This window comes from Pristiophorus japonicus, chromosome 9, assembly GCF_044704955.1.
Source record: "Pristiophorus japonicus isolate sPriJap1 chromosome 9, sPriJap1.hap1, whole genome shotgun sequence".
Lineage (NCBI taxonomy): Eukaryota > Metazoa > Chordata > Chondrichthyes > Pristiophoridae > Pristiophorus > Pristiophorus japonicus.
Genome location: NC_091985.1, coordinates 87,005,664 through 87,026,437, shown reverse-complemented (window position 1 = coordinate 87,026,437; position 20,774 = coordinate 87,005,664).

The window sequence follows — 20,774 nt, the reverse complement described above, 5'->3', positions numbered from 1 at the left end:
TTAATCCTAGTTTTTAAACCATGATTTTTAGTTTTGACCCCTCCTGCAGCCCCTTTATATTCAGTGGCCCTTTTTGTTTTTTGCCTTGGGTTTCTCTGCCCTCCACTTTTACTCATCTCCTTTCTGTCTTTTGCTTTTGTCTCCTTTTTGTTTCCATCTGTCTCCCTGCATTGTTTCCCATCAGCCTCCAGCCTCACCATGAGCACAAGGTTATATGCCCACAGAACCTGGAAGGATATCTAAATGAAGACACCTCTCTTGAACCTGCAATGGCTTCGCTTCCCGCCCCCACATTGTTACCTCTGGTGACTCCCAAGGACCTATCCTTAGCCCCCTCCTATTTCTCATCTACATGTTGCCCCTTGCCCATCCAGAAACACAGCGTCAGTTTCCACATGTCGGCTGATGACACCCACAACTAGCTCACTTCCACTTTTCTCGATCCCTCCACAGTTTCTAAATTCTCTAAATTGACAGACTGCTTGTCCGACATGATATGAGCAGAAATTTTCTCCAATTGAATGTTGGGAAGACCGCAGCAATTGTTTTAGGTCCCCGCCACAAACTCCGTTCCCTCTCCCCAACTCCTGTCTGAGGCTCAACCAGATAGTTCGCAACCTTGGTGTCATATTTGCCCCTCAAATGAGCTTTTGACCACCTATCCATTGCATAACTAAGACCGCCTATTTCCACCCCTGTAACATTGCCCGTCTCCACCCTTGCCTTAGCTCATGCCTTTGTTACCTCTAGACTTGACTATTCCAACGCACTCCTGGCTGGCCTCCCACATTCGACCCTATGTAAACGAGAGGTGATCCAAAAATCGGCTGCCCATGTCCTAACTTGCACAAAGTTCCGTTCACCCATCATCATCATCATTATAGGCAGTCCGTCGAAATAAGGATGACTTGCTTCCACGCAGAAAAGGGATGAGTTCACAGATGTTGCAATGAAGGATCTAAAATTCCAGTTCACGAACTACATCTTGAAGGGTGGAAGATGCCTGTGCGTGGATTTTTTTAATGTGTGGTGGCCGTTGCACATCAGCCATTCCTGTGCTCGCTGACGTATATTGGGTTCCAGTTAAACAATGCCTCGATTTCAAAATTCTCATCCTTATTTTCAAATCCCTCCATGGCCTCGCCCCTCCCTATCTTTGTAACCTCCTCCAGCCCCACAACCCCCCGAGATGTCTGTGCTTCTCTAATTCTGCCCTCTTGAGCATAGCTGATTATAATTGCTCAACCATTGATGGCCTTCTGTTGCCTAGGCCCTAAGCTTTGGAATTCCCTCCCTAAACCTCTCCACCTCTCTAACTCTCTTTCCTCCCTGAAGACGCTTCTTAAAACATACCTATTTGACCAAACTTCCTAATTATGCGGCTTGTTGTCAAATTTTTATCACATAATACTCCTGTGAAGCGTCTTGGGACGTTTCACTACATTAAAGGTGCTATTTAAATACAAGTTGTTGTTGTTGTTATTGTTGAAGGAAGTGCCAAGAAGAGAAATTAGTATGACCAGGAAGAAAGATCACCTATCTGTAGGTATGGCAACCACTGATGTCAATAAAAATAGGTCACTTGTGTCAGACAAGTTTGCTTGAGTACCTTAATACAGGAGCAGTGAAACAGATATATGTGTCACAGCTAGTGACTGGGCCAGACATGATTAAATTACTGTACTTCTGAACAAGGCAAATTTTCCAATCTATTCTGCATTTCTTGGAGTCCATAGACCATGATATTTCCACCTCCTTCACTTCTTTCATCCAGCTCTCAGAGAGCCTCAGGAATGCCACATAAAAGGTTACTGCACAAGATAAATGTTCACGGGGTTGGGGGTAATATATTAGTATGGATAGAGGATTGGCTAATGAACAGAAAACAGAGCATATGGATAAGTGGTTCATTCTTGGGTTGGCAACCAGTAATTAGTGGGGTGTCACAGGGATCAGTGCTGGGACCCCAACTATTTACAATCTATATTAACTATTGTGTTTCTAACACAGATGAGGTGGCACACAGGGAGGTTAAAGGAACAGTGACCTCAGTCTTTAATAAGACACTCCAGAGTGAGGAACAGGCCTTAGGGGCCGGCTTATATACAGTGCTCTCAAGGGATGCTGGGATCCCTTGGGACTTCAGGGGATGAGCTGTGGTGGCAGAACATGGGAGTGCATGCTTTACAGATACACAACACACCCCGCCAAAGTCAAAGTGCAAACTATTTGCAAGGTGAGGCAGTCGGAAGCCTTTCTTTCCCTGCTGAACCGCCTTGGTACAAATGTCTGTTCTGATGTGTTGGCTGTGCCCTCGCTGGGCTGGCGTGTTGTTGGCCCTGCAGGGCTGCTGGGTCAGCCTGGGCTGTTGGGCGTGATGGGTTTGATTTCCTGGTCCGGGGTGGTGTCGTTGATCCTTTGCGTGTGTGTTGTGGGCTCGAAAAAGGTGGTGTCTGCTGTGGGTTGTTCAGGGCAGTCTGTGAACCGCAGCCTTGTTTGGTCCAGGTGCTTTCTGCAAATTTGTCCATTGTCTAGTTTGACTACAAACACCCTACTCACTTCTTTAGCTATCACCATGCCCACGATCCACTTGATACCATGTCCATAGTTTAGCACATACAATGGTCATTCAGATCAATTTCCTGTGACACAGTGGTGCAACCATCGTTTACATTTTGTTGCTGCCTGCTCGCTACCTGATCATGCAGGTTGGGGTGAACCAGCGAGAGTCGGGTTTTAAGTGTCCCTTTCATGAGTAGCTCAGCCGGGGGCACCCCTGTGAGCAGGTGGGGTCTCGTCTGGTAGCTGAGCAGTAGTCGGGACAGGCAGGTTTAGAGTGAGCCTTCTGTGACTCGTTTAAGGCTCTGTTTGATGGTTTGTACAGCCCGCTCTGCCTGCCCATTGGATGCTGGTTTAAACTGGGCCGAGGTGACAAATTTGATCCCATTTCGGGTCATGAATTCTTTAAATTCGGCACTGGTGAAACATGGCCCGTTGTCACTGACCACTGTGTCAGGCAGGCCGTCGGTGGCAAACATGGCTCTCAGGCTTTCAATGGTGGCAGTGGCAGTGCTTCCTGACATTATTTCACATTCAATTCATTTTGAAAAAGCATCCACCACCACTAGGAACATTTTACCGAGAAACAGGCCCATATAGTCGACATGGATCCTCGACCATGGTCTGGAGGGCCAGGACTACAAACTTAGTGGTGTCTCTCTGGGCGCGTTTCTCAACTGAGCACATACGCTGCATTGCCGTACACAGGACTCTAAGTCAGAGTCGATACCGGGCCACCACACGTGGGATCTGGCTATCGCTTTCAACATTACTATACCCGGGTGTGTGCAGTGGAGATCCGAGATGAACGTCTCCCTGCCCTTTGTTGGTAGCACTACGCGGTTACCCCACAACAGGCAGTCTGCCTGAATGGACAGCTCGTCCTTTCGCCGCTGGAATGGCTTGATTGGCTCTTGCATTTTAACGGGGATGCTGGCCCAGCTCCCATGCAGTACACAGTTTTTTACTCGGGACAGCAGAGGATCTTGGCTGGTCCAAGTCCTAATCTGGCAGGCCGTGACAGGTGATTTATCATTTTCAAACGCTTCCATGACCATCAACAAGTCTGCAGGATGCGCCATCATCAACAAGTTTGCAGGCTGCGCCATTTCCACCCCTGTGGTGGGCAATGGTAGCCGACTGAGAGCATCCGCACAGTTCTCGGTGCCTGGCCTGTGGCGGATGGTATAGTTATAGGCTGATAGCGTGAGTGCCCACCTTTGTATGTGGGCTGAAGCATTATTATTTATCCTCTTGTTTTCAGCGAACAGGGATGTGAGGGGCTTGAGATCGATTTCCAGCTCAAATTTGAGGCCAAACAGGTACTGATGCATTTTCTTTACCCCGAACAGACACGCTAATGCCTCTTTCTCAATCATGTTGTCGGCCCTCTCGGCCTTAGACAAGCTCCTGGAAGCATAGGCAACAGGTTGCAACTTCCCCGCAATGTTCACTTGTTGTAATACACACCCGACTCCGTACGATGACGCACCACATGCTAGCACAAGTCTTTTACACGGATTATACAATACAAGCAGCTTGTTGGAGCATAAAATGTTTCTGGCTTTCTCAAAAGCAATTAATTGTTTTTTTCCCTGTACCCAGTTCTCACCTTTGCTCAATCATACATGTAGGGGCTCGAAGAGGGTGCTTAACCCCGGTAGGAAGTTACCAAAATAGTTGAGGATTCCCAGGAACGACCGCAGCTCTGTGATGTTCTGTGGCCTGGGCGCATTCCTGATAGCCTCTGACTTGGCATCTGTCGGCCGAATGCTGTCCGCCGCAATCTTTCTCCCCAAAAACTCCACTTCTGTTGCCATGAAGACACATTTTGACCTCTTCAGCCGCAGCCCTACGTGATCCAGTCGCTGGAGGACCTCCTCCAGGTTTTGTAGGTGCTCGACGGTGTCTCGACCCATGACCAATGTGTCATCCTGAAAGACCACCATGTGTGGTACCGAATTGAGTAGGCTCTCCATGTTTCTCTGGAAGATCGCTGCAGCCGACCGAATTCCAAACGGGCATCTGTTGTAGATGAACAGTCCCTTGTGCGTGTTGATGCAGGTGAGGCCCTTCGAAGACTCCTCCAGCTCCTGCGTCATGAAGGCCGGAATCAGGTCGAGGTTGGTGAACGTCTTGCCTCCTGCCAGCGTCGCAAATAGGCCGTCTGCCTTAGATAGCGGGTATTGGTCCTGTAGCGAGAAACGATTAATAGTTACTTTATAATCGGCGCAAATCCTGACCGTGCCATCACTTTTGAGTACTGGAACAATCGGGCTGGCCCACTCGCTGAATTCCACTGGGGAGATGATGCCCTCGGATTGTAGCCTGTCCAGCTCGATTTCCACTTTCTCCCTCATTACGTGAGGTACCGCTCGCGCCTTGTGGTGAATGGGCCGTGCCGCTGGGACCAAGTGGAACCATACCTTCGCCCCGGAAAAGTTTCCAATGCCTGGCTCAAAAAGGAAGGAGATTTGTTGAGAACCTGGGTACATGAGGCCTCATCGACATGTGACAGCGCTCAGATGTCATCCCAGGTCCAGCGGATTATGCCCAACCAGCTCCTTCCAAGCAGTGTGGGGCCATTACCCAGGACAATCCAGAGTGGCAGTTTGTGCACCGTGCCCTCATAGGTGACCTTGACCATGGCGCTGCCCAGGACAGTGATAAGCTCTTTGCTGGACATTCTCAGTTTCGTGTGGATGGGGCTCAAGGCTGGTCTGAATGCCTTTTTGCACCACAGTCTCTCAAACATCTTTTTACTCATGACGGATTGGCTCGTGCCAGTATCCAGTTCCATGGCTACGGGTAAGCCATTCAATTTTACATTTCACATTATAGGTGGTCATTTCGTCAAAAATGTGTGCACCCCGTGTACTTCAGCATCTGCCTCCTCTCTCTGAGGCTCGAAATTGCTTTGATCCACCATGGACCGATCTTCCTCTGTCACGTGGTGGTTCGCAGGTTTCGCAGACTTGCAGCTCGTTTGCAAGCTCATTGGAGGTGCCCCATTGTTCCACAGCTCTTGCAAATATACCCTTTTGAAGCAGCATGAATAGGCTGAATGGAAGCCCCCACAACGCCAACAAGCTATGAATTGCCTTGCATTCATCCTTTGTTGCAGACTCTGAGTCATCTGGGTCACCTGAGACCAGTGGTTTCTGCCCTGTACATTTCTCTTCGCAAACACAGTTCCAGTTAATTTATGAACATTGCTAGCACTTGTGTGCTGAGAGATTTGTTTGGTGTTATCACTAGTGGACATAAACGCCTGTGCTATCACAATGGCCTAACTGAGGGTCGGTGTCTCTACAGTCAAAAGTTTTCGTAGGATAGTCTCGTGGCCAATGCCCAGTACAAAAATGTTTCTGAACATTTGCTCCAGGTAGCCATCAAACTCACATTGTCCTGCAAGTCACCTTAGCTCGGCGACATAGCTCACCACTTCCTGACCTTCAGATCGCTGGCACATGTAGAACCGATACCTCGCCATCAGCACGCTCTCCCTCGGGTTAAGATGCTCCTGAACCAGTGTACACAGCTCCTCATACGACTTATCGGTGGGTTTCACTGGAGCCAGAAGATTCTTCATGAGACTGTAGATCAGTGCCCCGCAGACTGTGAGGAGGACCGCTCTCCTTTTTGCAGCGCTTCCTTCTCCGTCCAGCTCATTGGCTACAAAGTACTGGTCTAGCCGTTCGACATACGCTTCCCAGTCCTCACCCTCCGAGAACTTCTCCAGGATGCCCACAATTTGCTGCGTCTTTGAGTTGGATTCATATTCTCGTCGCCAGTTATTGTGTTCCGAACACAGATGAGGCTGCACACAGGGAGGTTAAAGTAACAGTGACCTCAGTCTTTAATAAGACACTCCAGAGTGAGGAACAGGCCTTAGGAGCTGGCGTATATACAGTGCTCCCAAGGGTTTCTGGGATCCCTTGGGATGAGCTCCCTGGTGGCAGAACATGGGAGTGCATGCTTTACAGATACACAACATTAACGACTTGGAGGAAGGGGAGATAAAGCAATGTGTGAGGAGAACACAAAAAATCTGCAAAAGGACATAGAGAGGCTAAATGCGTGGGCAAAAATTTGGCAAATGGAGTATCATGTTGGAAAATGTGAGGTCATGCACTTTGGCAGAAAAAAATCAAAGAGCAAGTTGTTATTTAAATGGAGAAAGATTGCAAGGTGCTGCAGTACAGCGGGACTTAGGGATATTTGTGCATGAAACACAAAAGGTTAGTATGCAGGTACATCAAGTGATCAGGAAGGCCAATGGAATCTTGGCCTTTATTGCAAAGGGGATGGGTATAAAAGCAAGGCAGTCTTGTTACAGTTGTACAGGCTATTGGTGAGGCCACACCTGGAATACTGTGAGCAGTTTTGGTTTCCATATTTACGAAAGGATATACTTGCTTTGGTGGCAGTTCAGAGAAGGTTCACAAGGTTGATTCCAGAGATGAGGGGGTTGACTTATGAGGAAAGGTTGAGTAGGTTGAGCCTCTACTTATTTGAATTCAGAAGAATGAGAAGTGATCTTATCGAAATGTATAAGTTTATGAGGGGCTTGACAAGGTGGATGCAGAGAGGATGTTTCCACTGATAGGGGAGACTAGAACTAGAGGACATAATCTTAGAATAAGGGGCCGCCCAATTAAAACTGAGATGAGAAATTTTTTCTCTCAAAGGGTTGTAGATCTGTGGAATTCACTGCCTCAGAGAGCTGAGAAAGCTGGGACATTGAATAAATTTAAGACAGAAATAGACAGTTTCTTAAACGATAAGGGAATAAGGGGTTATGGAAACCGGCAGGGAAGTGGAGCTGAGTCCATGATCGGATCAGCCACGATCGTATTAAATGGTGGAGCAGGCTCGAGGGGCCGTATGGCCTGCTCCTACTCTTATTTCTTATGTTCTTATGTTCTCTCTCCCTTCTTATATTCTTCACTGCTGTCTCTCTCCTCCCTTAGTATTGTCTTTGTTGTTCACTTCTGTCTTTCTTACTGTTTCTTTCCCTTCTTATTACTCTCTCCCATTTATCCTTATCGCTGTGGGTGGGAAAAGGAAGCAGCATTGTGATTCAGGCAGTTAGACGCAGCAGAATTGGTAACCACTGCACTAAGGGCTTGAATGGGAAGGGCTACTGGAGACTTTGTAGTATGGTTTGGGTGGATGGGTTTAGAGTCTATCAGTATCAGGTCTTTAGTTTGGTGAAGGGTGGGATGGGGGTGGTACTGCATGACCAGGCTCAGTAGCCCTGTGTGAGCCTTTTGGTGCTTTTATATATGGAAAGTGCAGCTGATGGCAAACAAGTGTTTTCCTTAATATAGATACATAAGGGGCAAGTTTCAGCCGCCTGCTAGAACGGCGCAATTGGAGAAGCCCGCCTAATTTATAGAACAACAATTGCGCCGAATACTTACCTCGCGATTCTCCGATAGCTGTAGGCCCAATTCCACCTCGGCGTGGCGCAGCAAGAGCTGCTGGGGGCGGAGCTACAGCCCTGCACTGAAAACAGTGCCGGCAGCTGCATGCGTGCGCAGTGGAGGCTGCACGTGTTCGCAGTAGCTCCCGGCGTCCTGTCTCCGGAGCGACGACCCTACCCCAGGCCGAAGAGACGTCACCCCTATCCCCAGCCGAGTGGCCTGCGCATCTTACCTCAGCGGCGGGGCCCGCCCGCCCGGCCTCTCGCTGGGGGCAGGCCTCGCCCGAAGAGTCGGCGGCAGCAGCAGCCCGGCATCGGCTGCGTGTGGGGCTTCTTCGTCATCTTCTTCTCTTCCCCCCCCATCTTCTTCTCTTCCCCCCCCATCTTCTTCTCTTCCCCCCCCATCGTCTTCTCTTCCCCTCCCATCTTCTTCTCTTCCCCCTCCCATCTTCTTCTCTTCCCCTCCCATCTTCTTCTCTTCCCCTCCCATCTTCTTCTCTTCCCCTCCCATCTTCTTCTCTTCCCCCTCCCATCTTCTTCTCTTCCCCTCCCATCTTCTTCTCTTCCCCTCCCATCTTCTTCTCTTCCCCCTCCCATCTTCTTCTCTTCCCCTCCCATCTTCTTCTCTTCCCCCCCATCTTCTTCTCTTCCCCTCCCATCTTCTTCTCTTCCCCTCCCATCTTCTTCTCTTCCCCCCCCATCTTCTTCTCTCCCCCCCCCATCTTCTTCTCTTCCCCCCCATCTTCTTCTCTTCCCCTCCCATCTTCTTCTCTTTCCCTCCCATCTTCTTCTCTTCCCCTCCCATCTTCTTCTCTTCCCCTCCCATCTTCTTCTCTTCCCCCCCCATCTTCTTCTCTTCCCCCCCCATCTTCTTCTCTTCCCCTCCCATCTTCTTCTCTTCCCCCCCATCTTCTTCTCTTCCCCCCCATCTTCTTCTCTTCCCCTCCCATCTTCTTCTCTTCCCCTCCCATCTTCTTCTCTTCCCCTCCCATCTTCTTCTCTTCCCCCCCCCATCTTCTTCTCTTCCCCTCCCATCTTCTTCTCTTTCCCCCCCCATCTTCTTCTCTTCCCCCCCTCTTCTCCCCCCACTCTTCTCCCCCCACTCTTCTCCCTGGTGCTGCAGTAGGTGAGTAGAAATAATTTTTCATTTATTGAGTGATTTTTAATTTTTAAAATTTAAAAAAAAATCTATTTGGATTGATTTATTGGTATATTTATTAAGTTATTTATCATTTATTATTGATGATGGCTCTTTATTTGTAAAAGTGAAGTGTTTAATGTTTGTAAATCACCCCCCAACCCCCTCGTTCTCTACGCTTGATTTGTAAACCTACGCCTGATTTATAAGTGTCGGCAAGGTTTCTCTGAGCATATAAAAATCTACACTTACTCCATTCTAAGTTAGTTCAGAGTAAGTTTTTGCAAAACAGGCGTAAGTGGCCGGACAAGCCACCTTTTGAAAAAAAAAAATCTGTTCTAAAATGAAACTGTTCTAACTCACTAGAACTGGAGCAAACTAAAGGCTGAGAATTGCAATTTCTAAGATACTCCATTCTAAACTAATTGCTCCAAAAAAATAGGAGCAACTCAGGCCAAAACTTGATCCCATAGAAACATAGAAAATGGGTGCAGGAGTAGGCCATTCGGCCCTTCGAGCCTGCACCGCCATTCAATAAGATCATGGCTGATCATTCCCTCAGTACCCCTTTCCTGCTTTCTCTCCATACCTCTTGATCCCTTTAGCTGCCAGGGCCATATCAAACTCCCTCTTGAATATATCCAATAAACTGGCATCAACAACTCTCTGTGGCAGGGAATTCCACAGGTTAACAACTCTCTCAGTGAAGAAGTTTTTCCTCATTTTAGTCCTAAATGGCCTACCTCTTATCCTAAGACTATGTCCCCTGGTTCTGGACTTCCCCAACATCGGGAACATTCTTTCCGCATCTAACCTGCCCAGTCCCGTCAGAATCGTATACGTTTCTATGAGATCCCCTCTCATCCTTCTGAACTCCAGTGAATAAAGGCCCAGTTGATCCAGTCTCTCCTCATATGACAGTCCAACCATCCCTGGGATCAGTCTGGTGAACCTTCGCTGCACTCCCTCAATAGCAAGAATGTCCTTCTTCAGATTAGGAGACCAAAACTGAACACAATAATCCAGGTGAGGCCTCACTAAGGCCCTGTACAACTGCAGTAAGACCTCCCTGCTCCTATACTCAAATCCCCTAGCTATGAAGGCCAACATGCCATTTGCTTTCTTCACTGCCTGCTGTACCTGCATGCCAACTTTCAATGACTGATGAACCATGACACCCAGGTCTCATTGCACCTCCCCTTTTCCTAATCTGCCGCCATTCCAATAATATTCTGTCTTCGCGTTTTTGCCCCCAAAATGGATAACCTCACATTTATCCACATTATACTGCATCTGCCATGCATTTGCCCACTCACCCTGCAGCATCTTAACATCCCCCTCACAGTTCACACCGCCACCCAGTTTAGTGTCATCTGCAAACTTGGAGATATTACACACAATTCCTTCATCTAAATCATTAATGTATATTGTATAATGATTTAGGGATTATATCAAGTTTTGTACCTTAAATGTTTCTAAAGCTGAAATTGATTACTTCTCTTACATTTTTCTAGAACCAATGGCTATCCACTTTTTCATATGTTGTGCACTGCTACCAGAAGCATTGGTTGCACTTTAGTCCAGCAATTGATGTAACGGGCTGTGTGTAAATCGGGGAGGCAAGGTGGAACAGAGGTGATGTGATGTTGGTTTTACACTAGTCTCCAGAAGCTGCTAATGGCTATAAAAGCAACTTTTAAGGGCTGTCTATGGGTTGTTCTGATATGGGCTGTCAGAGCACGAACTCTGTCTCTCCAGCACAGAGTTACACAAGTGAAGTGAGCACGATTAACAAAGAATGTTTACCTCTGGAAGAACTCGCCTCCGAGAAATAACTGATTCAGCAATGGGGATAAAATAATCAAAGGGCTCTTTGTGTCTCTTATTCTAATCCTGTTTTCTTTGCCAGTCTCTTCTCCTGCTCAGTACAGACTGATAATTTCACACATACAGCTGTTGTCAAGAGTAGAACAATATTGCCAGGTTTTGCATCTGGAACCTTTCTGAAGCTAAACTTGGCTGCAGGGCCTCAGTGATAGTGAAGGTTTAAATTCTGACACTGTTAGTAACAATTAGTAATTACTATGTTAAACAAACATAAAACTGGCAATTTTGATTTTTTTTAAATCAGACTGGTAGCACAGCAAGTGGGCTGCAACATGCCTCTCACAGTGGTGGTAATCTTGACTTGAGTGGTTGCACTCTCTTCTTTGAGTCAGAAGGTTGTAAGTTCAAGACCCACTCCAGAGACCTACACAAATAATTGTGATATATATAGCTCCACCCAGTGACTACTGTGGCATTGCTGCCATTGCTGTTTACAACAATAAAGAGGGAGTCACCTAACTGACTTCCTGAAGTTATCAGCCATTTTAGAGCCTGTGTATTTGTGAGTTTGTACTGAAAATATAACATTGCGATGGAGAATGGGATAATCGGATAACTTAACTGAAATTTTTGTTGGTGGATGAGTCAGCCATCTGACAGAGAGACTTTGAGAGCTCCTCTGTTTTGATTAACAGCTAAAAATCCAAGGTAAATTACAAGCACACTTGGCTGAACTGCCAGAGTCCAGATAGCCGTGCCTATGGGAATAATAGGGCAATTGGGGGAGTTTCAACGCGACTGTGAAAGTTTCAGAGCATAAAACTTGTGGAGCAGCTAGAAATGTTGTTCACCGCAAATGTTGTTCATCGAAGTCCCTGATGATGAAAACCAGAACCGGGTGGCGTTGGAAAGAAAACGGGCTACTTTCTTATCTGAAGCAGGGCCCAAGGTGTATGAAACCCTGAAAAATTTGCTTGTGCCTGTCAAGCAAAGGACACATCACTTAAGCAGATACAGTCCTGAGTCCCTTGAAATTGCTGAAAGTTATTGTTTTGGAATACGAGTTCAGTTAACCGATGAAAGTATTAGTGAGTACATTGTAGCATTAAAAAAGCTATCTATTCACTGTCATTTCAGAAACTTTCAGGACAGAGCATTGCATGACCGCTTTGTTTGTGGGATGAAAAATGCCACGATCAGAAGAAAGTTATTGACAACTCCTAACTTGACTTTTGATTTAGCTTATCAGACAGCTATGTCAATGGACATGGCCGACTAATATTCCCGAGAATGTTATGCCATTTCCAGTTGTCAGATAAACAAGGTGAATTGTCTGCAGGTTAAAAGTCTTCATCATCATCATAGGCATTCTCTCGAAATCGAGGAAGACTTGCTTCCACTTTAAAAGTGAGTTCTTAGGTGACTGAACAGTTCAATATGGGAATTACAGTTTCTGTCACAGGTGGGACAGACTGTCGTTGAAGGAAAGGGTGGGTGAGACTGGTTTGCCACACACTCCTTCCGCTGCCTGCGCTTGATTTCTGCATGCTTTCGGCGACGAGACTTGAGGTGCTCAGCACCCTCCCGGATGCTCTTCCTCTACTTAGGGTGGTTTTTGGCCAGGGACTCCCAGGTGTTGGTGGGGATGTTGCATTTTATCAAGGAGGCTTTGAGGGTATCATTGAAATGTTTCCTCAGCTTCCTGGGGCTCGCTTGCAGTGTGGGAGTTCCAAGTAGAGCGCTTGCTTTGGAAGTCTTGTGTCAGGCATGCAGACAATGTGGCCCACCCAACGGAGCTGGTCGAATGTGGTCAGTGCTTCGATGCTGGGGATGTTGGTCTGATCGAGGACACTAACACTAAAAGTAAAAGACGGTTGGGGCCCCAAGTTTTCAGCAACTGGCAATGGTAACAGAGCATTTAAGTCATGCTATTGGTGCCTGGGACAACACATTGCTCAAAGTTGTCCATTTGTGAAGGCAGAGTGTTTCATCTGCAGGAAAACTGGGCATCTTGCAAAGGCATGCCGACTGAAGAGTAAACCAACTTTCAAAGCTATCAGTAGAAATATCCAGAGACTACATAGCATGAAAGAAAAACAACAGGATGAGGAGATTTTAGATCTACACATCATCAAGGGTATCTAGCAGCGATTCAAAAAGTATCAACATCCATGTAAATGTTGTAGGAACCAAGATACCCATTGAAATCGACACTGGTGCATCTATGAGTGCAATACCGGAATCGCTATACCTCGACAAATTGTGTGATTTGCCATTGGAGAAATCCAAGATAGAGCTGCGAGGCTACTCGGGAGAGAACATTCCTGTGGTAGGTCATAGCAGCGTACCTGTGAAATACAAGGATCAATTCCTTGCCTCTCTTAGTAGTGGCAGGAGACATGTCTGCCTTACTAGGAAGAAATTGTTTGGTATCACTGAAGCTGGATTGGAGTGAGATTTTTTGTGTTGAAACGAGATTTGCATCAAAGGATGATGTCATCAAGAAGTATCCAAATGTGTTCTGTGAAACAGGCAGTCCGATCCAAAGCTTCACGGCGAGTGTCAGGGTACAGAAGGATGCTAGACTAGTTTACTGCAAGCTACGTCCCGTACCATATGCACTCAAGGAGAAAGTTGAGCAAGATCGCAAAAGACTAGAGACTGAGAACATTATCTCTAAGATAGATCTATGTAATTGGGCTACACGCATTGTTGTTGTACCTAAGTCTGATGGTAAGGTAAGGTTGTGTGGTGATTATAAAGTAACCGTAAACCAGATTCTAGAGGGTAATCTCCTCAATACATTGCGAAATGTAGAAGATTTGTTCACAACACTGACAGGTGGTCAGATCTTCTTAAAGTTGGATCTTACGAATGCTTACTTGCAACTTGAACTAGATGAGTCATCCAAGTCATGCTTGACTATAAATACTCATTTAGGCCTATATCAATTGAATAGGCTACTGTTTGGAGTGTCTTCTGCCCCTGCCATGTTCCAAGAGGTGATAAACCAGATTTTGCAAGGTATTGAAGGGGTAGTATGTTATTTAGATGACATATTAATTTCAGCACCAAACAGGCAAATTCATAATAACAAATTGAATGAAGTCCTCAAATGGCTAGAGAAACACAGAGTATGAGTGACTGCTCACAAGTGTGAGTTATTTCAAAACTAAGTGGAGTACATAGGGTACAGAGTAGACAAAGATGGTTTGCATCCAACCATCATCATCATAGGCAGTCCCTCAGAATCCAGGAAGACTTGCTTCCACTCTTAACATGAGTTCTTAGGTGGCTGTACAGTCCAATACAAGAACCACAGTCTCTCTCACAGGGACATAGTCATTGAGGGAAGGGGTGGGTGGGACTGGTTTGCCATACGCTCTTTCCGCTGCCTGCGCTTGATTTCATAATATGGTAGAATTCTTTATTAAGCTGGAGAGTGACATACTTAATTCAGAAACTAGGGTCCTGAACTTAAGGAAAGGTAACTTCGATGGTATGAGATGTGAATTGGCTAGAATAGACTGGCAAATGATACTTAAAGGGTTGACGGTGGATAGGCAATGGCAAACATTTAAGAATCACGTGGATGAGCTTCAATAATCGTACATTCCTGTTTGGAGTAAAACTTAAACGGGGAAGGTGGATCAACCATGGCTAACAAGGGAAACTAAGGATAGTGTTAAATCCAAGGAAGAGGCATATAAATTGGCCAGAAAAAGCAGCAAACCTGAGGACTGGGAGAAATTTAGAATTCAGCAGAGGAGGAAAAAGGGTTTAATTAGGAGGGGGGAAAATAGAGTAAGAGAGGAAGCTTGCCGGGAACATAAAAACTGATTTCAAAAGCTTCTATAGATATGTGAAAAGAAAAAGATTCATGAAGACAAACGAAGGTGCCTTGTAGTCAGATTCCGGTGAATTTATAATGGGGAACAAAGAAATGGCAGACCAGTTGAACAAATACTTTGGTTCTGTTTTCACGAAGGAAGACACAAATAACCTTCCTGAAGTACTAGGGGACCGAGGGTCTAGTGAGAAGGAGGAAATGAAAGATATCCTTATTCGGAGGGAAATTGTGTTAGGGAATTTGATGGGATTGAAGGCCGATAAATCCCCGGGGCCTGATAGTCTGCATCCCAGAGTACTTAAGGAATTGGCCATAGAAATAGTGGATGCATTGGTGATCATATTCCAACAGTCTATCAAATCTGGATCAGTCCCTATGGACTGGGAATCTCGTGTCTGGCATGTGAACTATATGGCCTGCCCAGTGAAGCTGATCAAGTGTGGTCAGTGCTTCAATGCTGGCCTGGTCGAGGATGCTAAAGTTGGTGCGTCTGTCCTCCCAGGGGATTTGTAGGATCTTGCGGAGACATCATTGGTGGTATTTCTCCAGCGACTTGAGATGTCTGCTGTACATGGTCCATGTTTTTGAACCATACAGGAGGGCAGGTATTACTACAGCCTTGTAGACCATGAGCTTGGTGAGAGTTTGAATTCCTGGACTTCAAACACTCTTATGAAAAGATATGTCTGGAGAAAAAGATTAGTGAAGACAAACGTAGGTCCCTTGCAGTCAGATTCAGGTGAATTTATAATGGAGAACAAAGAAATGGCAGACCAATTGAACAAATACTTTGGTTCTGTCTTCACGAAGGAAGACACAAATAACCTTCTGAAAATTCTAGGGGACCGAAGGGTCTAGTGAGAAGGAGGAACTGAAGAAAGTCCTTATTAGGCGGGAAATTGTGTTCAAAAAATTGATGGGATTGAAGGCCGATAAATCCCTTGGGCCTGATAGTCTGCATCCCAGAGTACTTAAGGAAGTGGCCCTAGAAATAGTGGATGCATTGGTGATCATTTTCCAACAGTCTATCAACTCTGGATCAGTTCCTATGGACTGGAGGGTAGCTAATGTAACACCACTTTTTAAAAAAGGAAGGAGAGCGAAAACGGGGAATTATAGACCAGTTAGCCTGACATCGGTAGTGGAGAAAATGTTGGAATCAATTATTAAAGATGAAATAGCAGCGCATTTGGAAAACAGTGACAGGATCGGTCCAAGTCAGCATGGATTTATGAAAGGGAAATCATGCTTGACAAATCTTCTGGAATTTTTTGAGGATGTAACTAATAGAGTGGACAAGGGCAAACCAGTGGATGTGGTGTGTTTGATCATATTTTACCTGCAGATGTAGAAGGAGTTGAAGGTTGGAATGATTCAATTATTTCTGACTCAGCAGATAGTTTTGATACAAGTAAAGTACCAGTAACATATCTTACATCAAATGTACTGGAAACAAGTCCGAGAAATTCAGAATTTAAGACTGAGTCCGAGTCAGGCAGACAAACAGTCTGAAGTTATAGAGAATTCAAATGTAAATCAAGGACATCCCTTAGAGGAAAACTTTCCTCAGGATTAGCCTAGAATGAGTCTAAGTTTAACACCATGTTTGGAAAGTTCTGTTCAAGAGTGAAGGTATCCTCTTTGAAACAGAAAACAAGTGGTTAAGCTTTATTTTAAATATGGCAAAATAAGTACATATCTTTTGTTACGTATAACCATGCAAGTATGATGATTGTTTGTTCTGATTACTTCTTCATTAAGGAGGGAAAAGTGTAATATATATAGCTCCGCCCAGTGGACTACTGTAGCATGCAGCCATTGCTGCGAACAACAATAAAGAGGGAATCACCTGACTGACTTCCTGAAGTTATCAGCCATCTTAGAACCTGTGTGTTTGTGAGTTTGTACCGAAAACATAACAATAATCTAGGCTGAAACTTTAGTGCAGTACTGAAGGAGTGCTGCACTGTCGGATGTGCCACCTTTTAGATGAGATATTAATCCAAGGTTCCAGTTTTCTTCTCCGGTGAACATAAGAGATCCCATGTCATTATTTGAAAAAGAGTAGGAGAGTTCTCCTGGTGTCTCTTGCCCAATAATGATCTCTTACCTAGCATCACTAAAGCAGATTATCTGGTTATGCATCTCATTGTTGTTTTTGGAACCTTGCTGTGCACAAAGTTGAAGCCGCGATTCAATATATTACACCAGTGACTACACTTCAAAAATAACTCATTGGCTGTGAAGTGCGCTGGTGCATCCCAACGTCATAAAAGGTATCGTATAAATGCAAGTTCTTTCTACCTTCTCGCTGCGAACAGTGCTGCTGTCCCCTTCCATCCCAGGAATCCGCGATCCTGTAGATACTGATTGGAGAGGAACAGCAGCACTGCTGGGAGCAGGAGGCAGGTGTCACTGTTCCCACAGTGAGAACCAGCAGTACTAGCTGTCCGATTCTTTCACTCCCTATCGGTTAATGAGACTTTTCTTCAGGCGGAGTTTTTGGAGTTTCCCAGCTTACAACAACAACAACAACTTGTATTTATATCGTGCCTTTAACGTAGTAAAACATCCCAAGGTGCTTCACAGGGGTGTTATAAGACAAAAGTTTGACACCGAACCACATAAGAAGAAATTACAGCTGATGTTCAAAAGCTTGATCAATGAGATAGGTTTTAAGCAGTGTCTTAAAGGGGGGAAAAGAAGTAGAGAGGCTGAGAGTTTTAGGGAGGGATTCCAGAGCTTAGGGCCTGGGCAGGTGAAGGCACGGTCACTGATGGCTGAGCGATTATAATCAGGAATGCTCAAGAGGGCAGAATTTGAGGAGTGCAGATATCTCAGGGAGTTGTGAGACTGAAGGAGATTACAGAGATAGGGAGGGAATTGAAAACAAGGATGAGAATTTTCAAATCAAGGCGTTGCGTGACTGGGGGCAAATGGAGGTCAGCGAGCATAGGGGTGATGGGTGAACGGGACTTGGTGCGAGTTAAGACACGGGCAGCCGAGTTTTGGATGACCTCAAGTTTACGGAGGGTAGAATGAGGGAGGCCAGCCAGGAGTGCATTGGAATATTCAAATCTCGAGGTAACAAAGGCATGGATGAGGGTTTCAACAGCAGATGAGCTTAGGCAGGGGCGGAGACAGGCAATGTTACAGAGGGGGAAATAGGTGGTCTTAATTATGTTGTGGATATGTACTTGTGTGTCAGGGGTAGACATTCCCACCTTCGTATACTTAACCTGAGTTCAATTAGTAACTTGATGTAATTCCAACACAAAGAGAAGTAATTAAGTCTTTTGAGAGCTAGTATAGCAGGATCATACAGGATAACCTCGAAACATGTGGCTGATGAAGATTATTCTGAGTATGCTGACAGTAGTGAAACAAAATGATTGAAAATTACAGGCGGAACTTGCCTCGTCTGCTGTACACTACCAACAGGCAAAGTTCCCTGTCACTGGCATATACTTGGAAATGGATATCACTACGGTTGGTAATTACAATACACCGAGTCAGCCCTTAATTATTCTCTCAAAGGTTCTGTAGACAAGGTACTTTACAGTAAGTTTTTACAATAAATGAAATGGTGCTGCAGCCTAAAATGCATAGAACAAAATGGGCCGTAAGGCGCACGCACTCGACGAGGCCTCTCAAATGTTGGTTCTCGGTGCGCGATCCGCCTGCGCCAGCACTTGCGATCTGTCGAATTGTCTTTTGACAGAGTGTACACACCCTCGGAAGAACGACATTTGCGGGCCAGAGATTTGAGCTATTTGCCCAACTCCTTCCCAGCGAATGTCCATCAAACTCTTACGCCTGGTAAAAGCAGCCTATTTTTACCAGCGTAAGAGTTTTAAAACATAGAAAAATTAAATGCTGTCACTCGTTTTTATATTAAATGAGTCCATTAAGGTAACCCCTATAATGGAGTTATCAGGTGAGAGTCAGGACAGAGTTACATGGTTAATAAATATCCTGGAGGAGAGAACATGCTTCAGGTTTTTACAATGTAAATTGCAAACCTCCAATAGGTTTGACCAGCAAATGCACCATAAATCATTACAAGTGTCTGCCGGCGTCATAAACGTGCTTTTTGCTGAGGGCTACAAAGGTTGCATAGAAGTGTCATGACCCACATTCTAAACAAGTAACATGTCTCTGAGGAACCTTATTTAACTTGTTATCACTCTGGAGTAAATGAAGAACCTTGGATTCCCTTGAGATATGGTGTTGTCGACATTCCTTGGAAAACATGCAGTGACATGCAGAATTCTTTGGCAATGGTCCCAGCTCATTTGCATATTCATAGAGTAGTTTCATTTTATGTTGATGAATGACATGGGATGCAGTACCCTTGAAATGACACATCTTTCAATAAACCCTGTGTGCCTCTTCTACGTTGGCTGCAGCCAGGTGCTGAATTTAATGTAGTCACCAACATGTCAAAACTGGGAATCTGTGACCTTATACATCGGTGAACCGCAGACTGGCTGATTCTTGTTAAGCCTTTGCCTGGAAGGAGCCTGTGGCAAAAAAAGTTGAATACCCGCCATCACGTTTACTGCGACTGTAACCGATGCCAGTTTTGCTCAGTAATTGTTTTGGTTCCAGGAAACATAGTAGGCGAAGTTTCAACTCCACCAATGGAATGGAAAACCAGGTGGGTTGTATAACTGGCAGACAATTTCTTTTTCACCCCTGCTGAAGTTGAATTTCACCTCAACCACATTGCTCCTTGGTGAGATTAAGGTAACTCTGCTCGCTGTGGTAGTGACAGCCTCGGATAGTTACAGGTCTTCTGTTGCTCCTCCTTCTGCTCCAATATTTCCAACAAAGTGAGGCATCCAGCTATCTGTTGTGAGGACTGAAACAGTTACAATGGGGGAATTTTAACATCGCCCCTGCCCACCCACCCACCCCAACCCACGAAGGGCGGGAGAGCTGATATTTTTGATCCACTGGTGCAAACTTTAAAATGCTGTGTTGAACCCATATTGGAAAGTGAAGTGTGACTTGTATTACATAGAATTATATAGAATTTACAGCACCGAAACAGGCCATTCAGCCCAATTGATCCATGCTGGTGTTCATGCTCTATACAAACCTCCTCCCATTTAATTTCATCTCACCTTATCAACATATCAATTGGAATGAACAAATATAGCTGTACTTTTAGACCAACTACCAATTGGTATTATAAAACCTACTGAATTCAGAAAATATCCTCAAAAATGCCTTATTTATTAATATAGCTTTTTAAAATTAAAGTTTAGATAAAATCAGCATTGCTTAAATTAAAATTACTTATTCACACATTCTCAACAATGATTATTCCCATGCTATGATTCTTCCCATTCCTAACAGACAGTTAACCAGTGACCATCGCAATGAGCTATAAACATTGCTAAGTTCAACTAAAACAATGGTTACAGTCAGGAATATTTCATAACATGGTAATTTCTTATTTAGTTGGCATCTGTAGTTCTGAGTCTCAAGGAGGTTCTTGTTGTATTATGTGTTATTGTGCATATGTCTGCTAATTTAATTGCCCTTCAACAGGAGACAAATTAAAGCAGCTCGTATCTATCATCACACGTCAGTTTCTGCACAAGATATTTGCCTTGCTCCTGCTGCCAAGAAATAGTGGATTTGAAAATGACCTTTATCAACATCCCAGTAATCTGACAGAAGATTTGGATTACGTACCCACTGCTGTTTATCAGAATTGACATATATTGCTATAAAAAGTATATCATTGTGTTGAATAATTCTCTTCTGCTACTTAGTTATGAAAAAAGACCTGCAACTTTTGGAGAGGGATAAACTTCCTCCTTTAACAGAATATTGAAAAATGCATTTTTTCCTGCATAGTTAATACTAAATATACTTCATGCTCAGAAATTGTGTGTTGCAGTGCTGCACAGTCTTGTAACTTAGTTACAGATCTCTCAGTTAAGAAGAGGAACAAGTTT